Raw genomic sequence first — 15,981 nt, forward strand, 5'->3', positions numbered from 1 at the left:
AGATGTAAAAGCATTGAAATTTGCATTTCAAGCTGCAGTTCCCCTTGTCCTTACTAGATTTCTCACATCAGAAGCAACTGCTTTCCACGTCTATCAAACAGCTGCCATAACTCACATTGTTATTAAATATCCCTATTGAGTAATAGATGTAGCAGCTTCAAATACCCTGGACAAAGGTGGAGGGATATAAATAAAATGTACATATCTTCTTTTGCTACTCTAATAACTTGTACTTGATTTCAGAAGGACTTAGTAAATATAGCAATGCCGGTGTCGGTTGATGAATCAATATTGCAACTTTCGATATATGTCTTGATTACTAAGGAACACTTGTAAAGACAACCTAGTATATATAAGAGTTAACAGTCATTGGTTAAATCACGTGTCTTGTACCTTTATGGTTGGGGAACTGTTTTTTTCTGAGTGGCACTCTATTTCTGTCCCACCGAAAGGCCTACTGTCTTATGCTATGAGCTGCGGTATCTATCTTTCTATCTATCTATCTTTCTATCTATCTATCTATCTATCTATCTATCTATCTATCTATCTATCTATCTATCTATCTATCTATCTATCTATCTATCTATCTATCTATCTATCTATCTATCTATCTATCTATCTATCTATCTATCTATCTATCTATCTATCTATCTATCTATCTATCTATCTATCTATCTATCTATCTATCTATCTATCTATCCATCCATCCATCCATCCATCCATCCATCCATCCATCCATCCATCCATCCATCCATCCATCCATCCACCCACCTATCTATCTATCTATCTATCTATCTATCTATCTATCTATCTATCTATCTATCTATCTATCTATCTATCTATCTATCTATCTATCTATCTATCTATCTATCTATCTATCTATCTATCTATCTATCTATCTATCTATCTATCTATCTATCTATCTATCCAAACCTGTCATTCCTCAAGTTGTTACTAGGGGTCAGATGTAGGTAAATACCTTTTACCGATTCTAAAATACCGAATTTTACCAATTCAGTATTTTAGAATGGGTAAATTGTATGTAGGTATTCATTCGGTAATTTTTACCGAATCAGTAAAATTCGGTAAATACCGATTCGGTATTTACCAATTCGGTATTCCCCATTCATTCCTAGGGGCCTGGAGGCCCCTAGGAATGAATGGGGAATACCGAATCGGTAAATACCGAATCGGTAAGAGGGGGAAGACCTGCAAGGGTGGCAGGGTGTGACATTGACACCCTGTTGCACCCCTGAATAGTGCATGGGTGCACATGTGGCACACATACATGCCCTAAGGGCATGTATGTCTGCCACATGGCACTGTTAAAAAAGCACAACATTTCTTTTTTAACGGGTTTTGTTATTTACCACCAACTTGTAGTTTGTGGTAAATACCGAATCCTTACAAGTGAAAAGCACTCACGTGAGTGGGTATTAGGCTTCCTACATCTGGCCCTTAATGTCTTTCTCAAGTCAAATGCTAAATCTTCAAAATTCCTGCTTATAGCTTCAGTTCCTCAAGACCCTGTCAAGTGAAATGGAAAAGCATGTATTTTCTTTGTACATCAAGGCGCAGTTATGGTATGTACAAATCTGCATATACACTTTAGCTGCTCTAATGGTTGGTGCTCCTTTTCAGTAGGGTAAATAAATATATCAAATGTGATTTATGGTGAGGAATGAACATTGTAATTTACAATAAAAGTCTTGAGAGTTATCGAAATAGTTGACCTAACCCTACCATACACAAGGGCTTTCAGTCATTGGGAAGTGAAAATGCCGAACAATTTCTGTTTTGGGGAAATGTTTTGTAGGTGTATGTGCACATGTGGAAGGGCACAATGCAGTCACTCAAAATGAAGGAATCCATTGGTTGCAGTTAGCTGCTCTGCTGATCTCTATAATTTGTGCTGGGGTGGGAGGGAGCATAATTAGAGTGACATGTCAACAGACCAATGGTGAAAGAGTATTGATTGGGAGTCCCTATAAATGTATGTTTTTGTGTGTTCATTTTTTGGAAAACATGAAGCTGGCTGTATTTAGACTGGACCTAACATGGTATTGCCAGGATGTTACTTTAGCCTCTGATAAGTGACTCTTGGAAGCGTGAGGGATTCTGGATATAAGAGAAGCATCATCAAACCAGAACGTAGCACAGCCCTACAGCCCTGCAGTGCAGGGGGCCACCAACCCTGCAGCCCCCCTCCGCAGCCCTTTAAGGGTTCCCCCAATCAGGCCAATGCCAATATCAGCTATGTTTGAGGGACTCCTTAAGGCACTCTGCAGGGGGGCATCGTTTTAGGTAATACCACTGCATCATACTATCCTTCGCGAAGAAGTCGGGAGTCGTCTCATAGTGTAGTCAGGCAGTAAAGCATCAACCGTGCAGAGCGGCAGCCACTCTGAAGAGTGAGATAACAAACAGGATGCCAAGCCTAGTGTTTCTACTTATACAGCAATTAACATTAAAATACAGATTTCAGACCTAACTCATTCTCCTTTTTCTTTCTCTTTTATTCGTCACTCATAGGGCGGTGTTCCTGTTGTGGTAAGTCCTATTTCCATTTGTCTAAGTTCTTGCTCTGCGACTGTAGACCTGGTAAGCCATGAGCAAAAATACTGTTAAACAGTTTTACATGCAAATTTTACAAATGATAATAACTTCAAACATGGAATTTTAAAAATGCCAATTTTAGGTCTTGATATTTAGTGTCAGAATATTTGGACTCACAATGCTACTCAGTCTGAATTACTGAGTGTGGAATGTGTTGTTTTGTAGGTGCACTTTCTCTATCTTAAGATGTTGTACTTATTTAGAAAGTTATTTCCCGATGTGCTTTATAGCTCGCATACTAGTCAAGGTGTGACCCTGTGCGGAAGGTCAGGATGGAAGGTGGCGCTGTTGCCATGCTTCGGTCACTCACTCTTCATGGAATGATCATAACATATGACAAGGTTCACCATCAACTGTTGTCTGTCGATTTAGATACCCGTATATAGGTTTCCCGATTTATGCCCTTATATAGGCACAATTCTCATTGCCCTTTTTAGGCATAGATTTCCAGTCCTTATTTAGGCATTGCCCATGCAACCCAAATACAGACATGGTCACCTACATCCGTCCATCCCACGTCACAACAAGTTCTTGGAAAACGAGACTCTTAAGCCTTTAGCACTTCCCCTGCTTGGATTATTGATTTCTCCAAGAACTCATTTATTATGCATGAACATCTATTCCTTAGGGCTTCATTCATGACGTTCCTCTGCCCGACTTTTACGTCAATACTGGGATTCCTAAACACCTTCAAGGCTTCAAAGCTCGCTGGCACACACAAGTAATTAAGTTTAATGTACTCGATAGAGACATACTGACCTCAGTCGTATGTCAAAACTATAGTGTATATTATTCTAATGCGCAGAGCCTATAAGGGGTATAGGAACTACACTACACAACCTTCCTCTTCTAGTAATCCAGGCCTGAAGTCTTTGAAAGGGGTCCTAGGACAGTTACAAAGCACTGAAGGCTTGATGCCTAAGTGGAACCACACTAAATCCAAACCAAGAAATATAAGAACAGAGTTCAGTACCTGTGCACGTGAGACCCCAAAGGCGCGATCCTGGACAGACCCTATGGTGTCTCCTTGAGGATCACATTGTGTACCCAGGAGTTATGGGATTTGCTCACTCCTCTGGGGTCACCGTTGTGTGCCGAGGAGTTAAGGGATGTGCTATCTTCTCTGGGTTCACCATTGTATGCCCATGAGTTATAGGCTCTTCTAACTCTTTGTGGATCACGTTGTGTGCCCTGATGTTATAGGCTCTTCTATCTCTTTGGGGATCGCTTTTGTGTACCAAAGAGTTATGGGAAATGCTATCTCCTCAGAGATCACCGTTGTGTTCCAAGAAGTTATGGGATCTACTATATCCTCAGGGATCACCATTGTTTACCCAGGAGTTATGGAATCTGCTATCTCTTTGGAGTTCTGTTATCTGTCCAGGATATATTGGATCTGCTGATCTACTGAAGCCACTTCCTTCTATTTGCGGACATTTCACAGCGGGGTAAACAAAACTGTCTCTTGTTTTTTTTTTTCTTATGGGGTCTGTCCCCCTCCCCACCATACCCAGAGATATTTTGACACATTCAAGTGCAGGAGGTGAAGTGTCTGATGGCACAAAGTCTGCACACCCCTTCTTTCTAAATATTAGCTGCCTCCTCTCCACTGCCTGCGTGGGGGTGATTCTGACAGCCCTAAAAATATCAACTTGGGAGTAAGGGAATGGTGGTGTCCACCAGCCCGCTTGGCTTATGGAATTCTTGTTGGCTGTCAGTCCAAACTGACCGAAAGTTAACGAAGAATTGAGCAGTGTCGGCTTCACTGACCTGTAGGGCAAGCCCACTAAACCAGGATTTCCTTGGTTAAATAAATGTCCAGTGTAAATGTAAGATGGACTTTAAGCCCAGATATATTTAAAGCCTTTAGGCATTGAGTAATAGTCAATTTCTATATTATTAACTGTCAGGTATTGTGTATGATTCCAGTGCTTTTCCTGTAGCCAATGTACCTTCATGTCTAGTAGAGGCCAAATATTCCATAAGTATCATAGATCTCAGGACAACAGAAGATTGATTACTTTCAAATGTGAATAATTTTAAATATTTAAAGAACCATATCTGAGGAATGGAATATGTTACAGACAATTCATAGAAAGAATGAAAACATCTTCAAATATTGAGATTGGGCCTGATCCACAAAGTGTGTACGTTTACGATTGTTTAGTATTCACAAAGGGATTTACGAGTAGTGCTTTCATGAGTACGGAGTCTCTGCACATAAAAGGACAGGGCAACTGCCCTCCTTTTAATGGATCGTAAAGGTACTAGTCGTAAATCTCTTTGTGAATTCAAAAAAATCGTAAACTTACACAAAAGTGTAACTTTAACTTTGCGAATCAGGCCCTAGTGTTCATAGTTCTCTACTAGACAAAACTTGTACCATACCATCGTGGGTGGAGTTTGGAAAACAAGGGTTTTTCCATAAATTAAGATACCAATTACATTTGTATATCTGTATATACCAATGATGTTTTAAACCCCGTCTCCTTAAAGTGTGCCAGTTCAAAAAGTCCCTGAGCTGACGTGAGGTCTCCAGATAAATCTCTGAGTGACCATGGAGCGAGAGACAGGCCCACGACCTCAGATAATCTTGTTGAACAGTGTGCTCCCCCTTAGTGTTATAAATGTGGTCGTTTCCACCCACCTTTACATAAGGGTTGCTGAAGCCGGCCTGTTACCCAGGTGGTCAAATTAGTGTTTTGAGGACATTACATCCTTGAATTTCTATAGGCATTCTATTTTATTAAATCAAGCTGAGGAGCACATGATTTACTGAGCATGGGACCCACATCTTGGACTAGCTCGTAACTTTTTTCGTTATGAGGTAGGCATTATTTGCACAATGCTACCTTGCGTCACTCTTCATCCTTGTTTACGGACAGGGCTGTGGGTGGACCCAGTGAGTGCAGGATCAGACATGCTCCATCACACCTTCACAAGACTCAAGAAGGTCTGGACATCAGACCTGTTTTGGTGTCACTGGATGTAGCTGTGCCAAGGGTGCCCCTGGGAACCTTCGGTGTGGCAGTGACACTGAGATGAAGTTATCTGCGTTACCAATGGACATTGCAGTCCTGCAATCACAAGTTACCAACTTCAAGAGGGAGTGACAAGTCTAGATAGAGCGCTGAGGATGTGAAGGGCAGACTTGGTCGACCAACCTTAGTGCAGTGGGGCAGTTTTATCAAGTTGGGGACCCACTGCCCTTGGCTCAAAGAGAAAGTGGCCCTTAATGCAATCGCTAGATGCCTTGAGTAGAGTTGCGACCAGTCGTGGCCCATCTGTGTAACTATCTCGATGCAGGCAAATGCCCTACTGGAACTGACCATCTTCGGGTTACACCCTTACTGGTCTGAACCAACCTAACGCAGTCCTGAATGTAAAGAGGAAACTGAGGTCACTAGACCTGAACAATATTTTAATATTCCTGAGAACGCTAAAGGTAATAAAGGGCAACAAACTAGTTTAATCCGGGGTCCAGCGATGGGCAGCTTTGGAAGGTGCAGAGGAGGGAACAGAGGAGATATCTGAGGCAGTGACCAAAGACTCTACTAACCACATGACCGAGCAGACATTCAGGGAATGGGCGGAGGCCCTGGTGAGAGCTCCAAGTTCAGGTGCCTAATACGACACCTCTAGAGACTCTGACGCTATGAGGTCATTGTCAGAGGCAGATACAAACGATGATGGACCTGAAGACCATGGCCAACCGAAGGTCACCTGGTGATGGTGGATGAAGTGGCCTTCAAGAGGCGATCTTCTACGGAGAGACCACAGTGCGGGTGTGTGATGTACACTCTGGTGTCTGTGAATTTTATGACTCCTCAGGCTCTCATTCTGGGTCCTGGAAAGAGAACAGTTGAGACCAAGAGAGATCCTTGCAACCCAAGCCTTCAATGGCTGTCACTTTGGTCCACAGGACAGGACCACTAAGATATTTGGCTAGTTTGTTCAGGATTGAACATGTTCCAGCTGTATCATCCCCTTGGGGAGGGATCTTTTGGTCTGGGTTTTTCTTCCTGATTTGAACATTATTGAGTGGAACTGGCTATCTCTCATCACAAGAATATTCAGAATCTGTAGGATGATGATGGGAGAGGAGACAGGGTGTCAGGACACAATCATACCCTGGGTGGGAGGAACTGGTGGGAGGAACCGGTAGTCAGTCCATGTAGTCATTGCTCTGTAATGGGCAATGACATGTATGTCCATACCTGTGAAACGTCATGAGATACAATTTCATCTTAGAAAAGGGCAGCCCAAAGACTATTTCCTGCAGGAATGACATTTAGATAAGAGTGAAGGGTTAAAGTTGTAGAAGACATGGTGGGGCATTTTTATAATATGCCATACTCTGTTCCACCGTCAAAAGGAGAACAATCGTTGGGATTAGTCTAGGCGTGCCATTAGGGATATTGCCACCGTCAAAAGGAGAACAATCGTTGGGATTAGTCTAGGCGTGCTAGTAGGGATATTGCCCAACAAAGAGGCCAGAAAGGTTCCTAGGGGGTGGTGGAGGGCCCTTTGGAAGGGAAACAGGTGGTGCTCCTTTGTTTCTATGTCCTCAATTTGACATGCTTGGCCGTGTTGGGAAAACTCTCCTTGTGGACCTTGGTGAGCAGACACATATATGAAGTGGGTCCGCGATCCCCACTTTATCACTGATATGGACACAGATATGTCCATACTCATGTATCAGGCACTACATGCTCTACTCTGGCCAGGAAATGTGGCAACTGGAAGAGGCCTTGATGCTGAAAGATGTATGGAATGTATTCTGCTATGATATCAGAGGGTGTTCCTTCCACTTCAGATATACACTATTTATATCCAGATCTTCTTGCTGGTTCCTTTCAAAGTACAGAGATGACCGCGATACCAGAATGTGGTGGGCGGTGGTCCCTCAGGGCGACAGAGGCAATGCCCTCCACCACACCGATGACCTCTACTCTGCCCCCAGACATTGAATCACACCCGATCTCTTCCCTTATGAGCCACAAGTGCATCTCTGGGGGCACAAAAGCAGAAGACAGGTTTGTTCTTCCAGTGTAGCTTCAGGACTGGCGGATGGAGCACCTTCCGCCACACAACCAATCAGGTCTGGGCTTTCTTTCACCGGTTTATGTTTTTCTCTTACCTGGAATGGTGATACGTCATCAGCATTTGTGACTGGAGGGAGACATTGTTTGTAAGGAAGTTGTCCTAATGTTCTGTTTTCAAGTTACAAATGATCCCCCTCTTTTACTCCTCTTCTGTACATCTTCTAGGGCAGCCTTTTGGTGAGTATATCCTTTTTATTTCTCTCACATTCATCTATTGTTTATCATCTGATTTAATACTCATAAAAGCCCTGGACATGCCGGGTGACATTACAAAAATTGTAGAGGAGATAAGAGCCGTCTCACAGGTTCAGACACGTCTGTCACAAGTCCTGTAGGGGGTATCCCAAGTCACTCAGAGTTTCAATTGACCACAATCCTACTTTTGGTTTGATTCACTCAGATCTTTGGGTCTGAGGAGTGTTATGAAGTGCACACATGTTTGTCTTTGTCAGAGGGAAACCCTGGAATGTGGTTTCTCAAAATCATCTTTACTTCTGCATCTTAATTCAACGTACTTTGGGTCTGGCAAGCATGCAGCATCCCTGGTCAATGCATGAGCAAAGGGTCATTTATGTGGATGAGAGGCCCCCGACATGATTTTACAAATGCCTCAGCAAGGAATGTGAAAGTTAATCTCAGTTTACAGAAGATTCTCTGAGGAACTGGAGTGAAGGAGGGACCCCAGTCATCCATCCCCACAACTGAAGTTAATTCATGAATCAAGACACAGTAAGTAGCGGTGGAAATGGCCTGATCACCGCTCAGAACTGCCAAGGATTTTACATCATAAATCTCCATTCTAGAAGAGAACACACATTTCTCTATTGAGATAATAAAAAGGGTTTACATCGGTGTTTGATCAAAATATTGTTTTAGAAGAACACTGCTGCCTTTATATTGTGATAACCAAAATATCAATGTCAGAAATTTGTAGATAAGAATATTTTTTTTGTGCTGTCTTAATATTATTGTTAAAAATATCATTATGATAGAATAAAGTTGTGTATAATATTGTTTTTTGTACATAATGTACTGTTATAAATGGTGTTGTTTTGAATTTTTTGTATTAAAGTGTTTAAATGTTCTACAGATTAGTTTTGGGGTTTGGAAGGGTATTGGGTGGGTAGTATTTTTCAAGGAATTTATTTATATTAGTTGTAATAATATTTTACTGTGTTGAGAGAATGTTAAAAAGTTTTTCTAGTTGTGTGATATAGAATATATAGGGGAAAAGGCTGAGGGGTGTTTTAGAGTGTAGCGATTACAATAATTGTTTAATGTTATTTGATTTGTTTTATATTGTTTTAAACTTAATTATTTTTTAATTGAAGGTTTTACTCTTTTAAATTATGTTTGGTTTTATTTTAAAACATTGTCTATTTTTTAATGTTTAGTATGTTTATATTTTACTTTTTTCAATTCAAAGATTAAAGAAAAACATTATTAATTCATACATTTTATATATAATGACGTTTTTATATATCAAAATAATAACATATTATTACGTGGCAATAATTGTAAATAATGAATTTGGTGTCATATCTTATGTTAGTTCTAGAATTTGATAAATAATGACAACAATTTTCAGTAGTTTTTTAATGTATTTATTACATTTAGTTACGTATTTACTTAGTTACATTTCTCAAATGTTTTTAAAATAGTAGTTATAGTTTACATATCCTTTTCAAGTTTAATATTTTCTATAAAGCACCATATGTTGGGATGGGATTAGAAAATTAAATCATTTCAATGTCCAATGCTTTCTTCAATGTAGCTCAGTTTGCAGTTGGATTAGTCAATTTCTCCCTTTTTACTTCCCTAAACTTAGATTGAAGTGCGAATAGTAAATGTAACACCTTCAGTGCCCAACTCCTTCCTGAGTGTAGCTTAGATTGGAATGTGGAGAGTACATTTAACCCCAATGTACATTAGAGTTGAGATGGAAAGGTACATTTAATCCATTTAATATCCAACATGTTCCCTACTGCAGCTTGGATTGGAGTGTGAATAGTAAATGTAACCACATGAATGTGAAAGGCTTCCCCAATGTAGCTTAGAGTGGAGTTGGAAAGGTTAATCTACCTCATTCAAGGTTCATTACCGTCCTTTTTTACTCAGTTGATCCTAGTATTTTTATAGCACTTGATCTTACTCCAAACTTGCCATTGAAGGGTTTTATGGTTTTGCATCACCCACCTCTCAACATTCTGTCAAACCACCACCAATCTTTGTACATCTATCAGGACTCTCTTGTATACTGGGGGGAGTCGGCTGACATTTCTGAGACCTGCATAGAGGCAGCGGATATTTCAGATCAACAACAATGAGAGGTATCTTAGTCAATCCAAGAGGGAACGAGGCCAGCATGATTTTACGTTTCTACGTATTGCACTTGGTCTGAATGACGCTGAAATTACTGATTTATACGAGGGGGCTAAAAAAAGATTAGAAGCACATTTTGGAAAATCTATTAATTTGCGTATGCAAATACATAGGGGCATATTTACAAGCAGAATTGCATAGCTCTCATGATGGTGCACGAGCGACGCAAGTCCCACATGAGATTTATGAAGCCTCGCAAAGCCTCTTTATGTTGCCATGAGTGCCTCAATAAATGCGAAGTGAAGCAATGCAGCGCATATTGCTGCATTGCGTTGCTCTGCTCAAGGGGGGGCGTACATGGGCTTCGCGTGGTTGTTCCCATGCGACTGCCGTGGTTTATGACGCACGCCCAGGTTTACCAGAACCTAGTGAACCCAGGAAGGCACCAAAAAGATACAGCGTCCCAGCTGAGGCCTTACGAGGAGAAATATCTTTATTTGTTCACGTTACTTCCCTTGCTACGTTCCACAGCGCGCATCGATAGAGCAATATCCCTCTTGGGATTGTTTTTGTACAGGAAGGTGTCCCATCCTGCATTAATGGCAGCACCCGGGCACCACGGTGCCGGCGCTGGAACTAGGCGGCCAAAACGGCGCCAACATAGGGGTGAAGGGGTATAAAAGGGGGTGGTGATGGACGGAGCATCTGAATCAATCAAACACTCACACCCAGTCAAAAGATCTGGGTTTAATCCATCACCATTCTTTAGCCCACTCTGCCACCCCAGTTCAGACATGGTTATATGCAAATCAGTCTGACCCTGTGCCTCATGGGAACAGTCCACCCTGAACTGCCAAGCCATGTCTTCCCTGGACCGGATTCAAGCTTCCTAGGAACGGTTTCTGGCATTCCAGCCGCCTTCAGCCCGGCTTGCTTGAATCCAGTGGCAAAGGGGTATTGGCAGGAATGTTCATCATCTTTTAAATATAGAGCAATCCTGCGCTTTCCCTGTCATGCATTGCAGCGCTGCACTGCGTGGCTTTTTCATAAATAGGCTCTTTAGTTTTTTTAACAACCACAAAGGGGCTATGAGGCAGGAGATCCATTAGTGGTAAGACTGAGGGGAAGATTTACAAAAAAGTGAAGCAGCGCCCAACAGGGAAAAGGCAGGAAAGGACCATATTTAAGACAATACCGTGCATTTCTGTCCTTTGCTTTACGCTGGCACCCTTTTGGCAGCCTAACACCAACCCAGGTACCCTTGCACCGCTTTGCAAAGGTGCCTGCGTTGCATGCAGGATTGTTTATATTTTGAGCAGAAAAGGGCACCTTACTGCACAAAAACCATCCTTTGAGCTCTAGTCCTCTTTCTATGTCTGATGCAAAATCCAGCACATATAGAAAGAGGAAGAAACGAGGAGAAATAGAGACACTTTTCCTCGTTATGCCCCCTCTGGGACAGTGTAAGATTTTAGCCAATCCCCAGGTTTACGTGTTCTTGTAAATTTGAGGATGTGTCATAATCTATGGGCGGTGATTGGGAAAACCCAGGCAGCGCCCATGGAAGGCCTTTCCAGTGCATAGTAATGCGATACAGAGGTTTGCACTGCGCTGTTTTTTCCAATATTTGAAGCCAATCAGAACCAACCAAATTGGCGTGCATGGGTTCAAAAATCTGACTTAGAGGTTTGCGTCACGCATGAATTATGTTGTGTTGTGCAGATGTGACACAGCCCTCTCATACATTTTCTTATGTTGTTCCGCTAAATAATTTCTAGGAGGTCATAGTGACCTCAGAAGCTCACTGCCAGTTACTTTTGGGCAGACATGGCACCCGGATGCTCACAGTCAGTTAAACGTTGGCAGACATGGCCCCTGGATGCTCGCAGTCAGTTACTCTTGGGCATACATGGCCCTCGTATGTTTACAGCCAGATACACTTGGGCAGACATGGCTCTTGAATGCTCGCAGTCAGTTACTCTTGGGCAGACATGGACGTCGGATGCTCGCAGTCAGTTACTCTTGGGCATACATGGCCCTCGGATGCTCGCAGTCAGTTACTCTTGGGTAGACATGGACGTCGGATGCTCGCAGTCAGTTACTCTTGGGCAGACATGGCCCCCGGATGCTCTCAGTCAGTTACTTTTAGGCAGTCATGGCCCTCGGATGCTCGCAGTCAGTTACTCTTGGGCAGACATGGACGTCGGATGCTCGCAGTCAGTTACTCTTGGGCATACATGGCCCTCGGATGCTCGCAGCCAGTTACTCTTGGGTAGACATGGACGTCGGATGCTCGCAGTCAGTTACTCTTGGGTAGACATGGACGTCGGATGCTCGCAGTCAGTTACTCTTGGGTAGACATGGACGTCGGATGCTCGCAGTCAGTTACTCTTGGGTAGACATGGACGTCGGATGCTCGCAGTCAGTTACTCTTGGGTAGACATGGACGTCGGATGCTCGCAGCCAGTTAAACGTTGGCAGACACGGCCCCTGGATGCTTGCAGTCAGTTACTCTTGTGCAGACATGGCCCTCGTATGCTCACAGTCAGTTACTCTTGGGCAGACATGGCTCTTGAATGCTCGCAGTCAGTAACTCTTGGACAGACATGGACGTCGGATGCACGCAGTCAGTTACTCTTGGGCAGACATGGACATCGGATGCTCGCAGTCAGTTACTCTTGGGCATACATGGCCCTCGGATGCTCGCAGTCAGTTACTCTTGGGTAGACATGGCCCTCGGATGCTCGCAGTCAGTTACTCTTGGGTAGACATGGACGTCGGATGCTCGCAGCCAGTTACTCTTGGGCAGACATGGCCCCCGGATGCTCTCAGTCAGTTACTTTTAGGCAGTCATGGCCCTCGGATGCTCGCATTCAATTAGTCTTGACCAGACATGGCACTCGGATGCTTGTAGTCACTTACTTTTAGGCAGGCATGGTACTCGGAAGTTCGCAGTCACTTACTCTTGGTCAGACATGGACCTCGGAAGCTCATAGTCAGTTACCGTTAGGTAGGTATGGATCTCGGATGCTCGCAGTCAGTTACTCTTCGGGCAGACATGGGAGCTCCATGTCAGTCTGCTGCCATCTTAATAAAGAGGATCATATCTCAAGCAAAAGGGGTTGCTTTACCACTTTCAGATGACTATGAATGTGGCATCATTAACCGATTTGAGTATATTTTGTGGTTTAACTAATTTTCATTTTTCGGTGTTGGTAATTATTGGTGTAAATACTGTCAATTCGGCAGCTTTTCACTTGGTGTGCCAGTTATGGTTTTTCATGGCATAAGATACATAAATCTCACAGTAAAAATCATGTTTGAGGCATGTGAGCTGTGGATCACATGCTTTGCACACTCCTGCCATCTAGTGTTAGATCCGGGTGTTGAAAGTTGTTTTTCTTCAAAGAAGTCTTTCCAGTACCAAGGTAAGGTGACTCCTCCTTTCGGTGATAGTGTGCATGAGGATCGCCTCCATTGTCAGATAGTTTTTTTCCACCATTGGGTTTGGACGTGTATTGCTGCACTCCGCTTCAGAATCGGTCATCGGATTCCCCTTAGTGCGCAATCCACTCTACCCTCAATGGTATTGTTTTCGAACACTTTTCCTTATCTCCGTGGTTTGACTCGACCATCAAGAAATCTCCATTTCGAATAAAAATTTGTGGGCGGCATGCTGGCCTATACGCGTCGGTCCGACTCCTTGTCGATGGAACAGACTCCATTCACATTCTGCCCCTTATGCCTAGTGAGTCAGCGGCGTCTGACTCCAAATCAGATTATCCTCGAGGATGACGATCTGCTGCAGGGACAAGGGGACGTGAGTACAGAAGACCCCTTCATCCTCTACTCATCGTCCCTAACAAATCTAAGACTTCGGCACTACCGCTCCCTCCAGGCCAAGGTCAGCACGAGAAGAGGTTTCTAACGCTACTCCTTCCGGCTCTGCACCAAAACACACTGACAAGCCTTATGGCTTGAAACCGAGTCTGCCGAAACCCACTTCCAAGCCGAAACCTTCGGTCTCTAAGCACAAAATGGGCTCAGAGGTGAAACCTTTGACACCAAAACAAAGAACCATTCCTCGGAGCGAAATATTCAGCGCAGAAAGAATATTCCAGCTCGGCTCCGAAAGCTTCAGTGTTGAAAACTAAAGAGCTGCTTGTAATGCAACCGGATCCAAACATGGACACTATATTAATCCTGACACAGGTCATATTCACGCTAAACCGCCATCCAAACACAACATTCCTGATGCCGACAGCTCTTATAAGATTACATTGAAGAGGAAACATGTGGGTACTAGTCCTTTCCACACATCTCCTCCTCTGTCTCCACCACAACTTGATCCTTTACACATTACACCTCATCAGTCTCCTCCGCCTCACCCTGATGCAGGTGATACTGATGATGATGCACAGTCACCAATAGATCTTTGGATGGATTATATATTTGATCCTCCACAGGATACAGACTCGGATCTTTAGCCTGCCAGACCATCTCCACCTGATGACAATCTGCTATATCAGGAGCACGTCGCTAGAGCTGCACAGTCCCCTGGGGTGGAGCACTTTTCCTTTGAAACTCTAGGAACACATAAGTCCCGTCAACCACTGCCTATAGTTAAGGGTATGTCGAGGCGCACAGACGACACCTTTAAAGATCCTGTATGTGCTAGAATCCTCACTCCTACAGTAGGTAAGAAATACAAACCGTCCCCAACAGACCCTGGGGCATATTTACAAGGAACTGACGCATCTGCATAGATGTGTCAGTTTCCTTGCATCAGCGCCTAATGTCCTTGCGCCACTATGGATGCGCTGTATTTACAATACAGTGGCGCAAGGAATAACAGGTGCATCAAAAATGTAGACGCATCTGTTGGCGCAAAAGTGACACATTGCATGAAAGTGACGCAACTCCAGCAATGCGCCACAATAGATGGCTGAGTCTCATTCAAAAAGCCCTGCGTCATTCCTCACGCCTGGTCTGAGCAGGCGTAGGGATTTTGACGCAGCGAAGAGGTATAGTGACGCAGTGACATCTTGTAGATATCACTGCGTCAGTTCTATGTGGCTTTTTGCGTGGGACCACCCACCCTGCATACATTATACCTGACGCAGGTATAATGTGACGCAGGGCTTTACAACGTGACTCATCCTCTTAGATGCGTCACGTTGTAAATGGGCCTCAACATTTATGCTGTGGCTGCTTCTCAAAAGGGGCTTGGTAATCTGCCCCCGTATTTCCATTAAAGGTCAATCACAACTTGACTCTGTAGTAGCATCCAAAGCTCGAAAGAAAGCTAAATCTCAAGCATCTGGGGATGTTCCTCCCCCAGATAAGGAGTCGGAACTAATTGATGCATCTGGCAAATGTGTAGCTGCACAAGCAGCTAATCATTGGCGTATTGGTAACACCCACGGTCTCCTAGCAAGATATGATAGGGCCCAACTGGACGAAATAGAGCAATTACTACAGTTTCTCCCAGATGGGCATGCTGCCAAAGCTCAATATTTAGTTCAAGAGGTAAACTAATTCCCAACACTTGTATTAGATCTGCTCTAGATGCAGTTAACACTGGAGCTAGAAGGATAAATACTAGCATCCTACTCCGTAGACGTTCCTGGTTGCGTATTTCAAGGTTCAAACCTGAAGTCCAGCAATCCATCCTCAATACACCTTTTGACAACAAACATCTTGTTGGCTCTGGAGGTTGATCAAGCGCTCGTAAAAATTTAAAAAGACACCGATGTAACAAAATCCATGGGGGCGCTTCAATTTCCCTCAAGTAGAGGTTCCTTTTGGTGCTCCTTTTACAGGCGAGTGTCCAAGTCCACAGGTACTGACCAAAACACTTCCTCCTATATTGGGAATTCCCAATCATCTTTTGCAAAGTGATTTTTCAGAGGAGCTTATAGGAGAAATAGTCCCAGGG

At 43.4% G+C, this 15,981-nt stretch overlaps 1 long non-coding RNA gene across 1 annotated transcript in view; it reads left to right on the forward strand.

The window, feature by feature from the left end:
- LOC147729430 (uncharacterized) overlaps positions 1-15,981 on the forward strand; it is a 209,229-nt gene that overhangs the window by 166,619 nt on the left and 26,629 nt on the right. Inside the window, exon 3 of the long non-coding RNA XR_015309219.1 lies at positions 2,533-2,601. This is a non-coding gene — a long non-coding RNA (uncharacterized LOC147729430). The remainder of the gene's footprint in view (positions 1-2,532; positions 2,602-15,981) is intronic.

The sequence above is a fragment of the Lissotriton vulgaris genome, chromosome 2_2 (genome assembly GCF_964263255.1).
Source record: "Lissotriton vulgaris chromosome 2_2, aLisVul1.2, whole genome shotgun sequence".
Lineage (NCBI taxonomy): Eukaryota > Metazoa > Chordata > Amphibia > Caudata > Salamandridae > Lissotriton > Lissotriton vulgaris.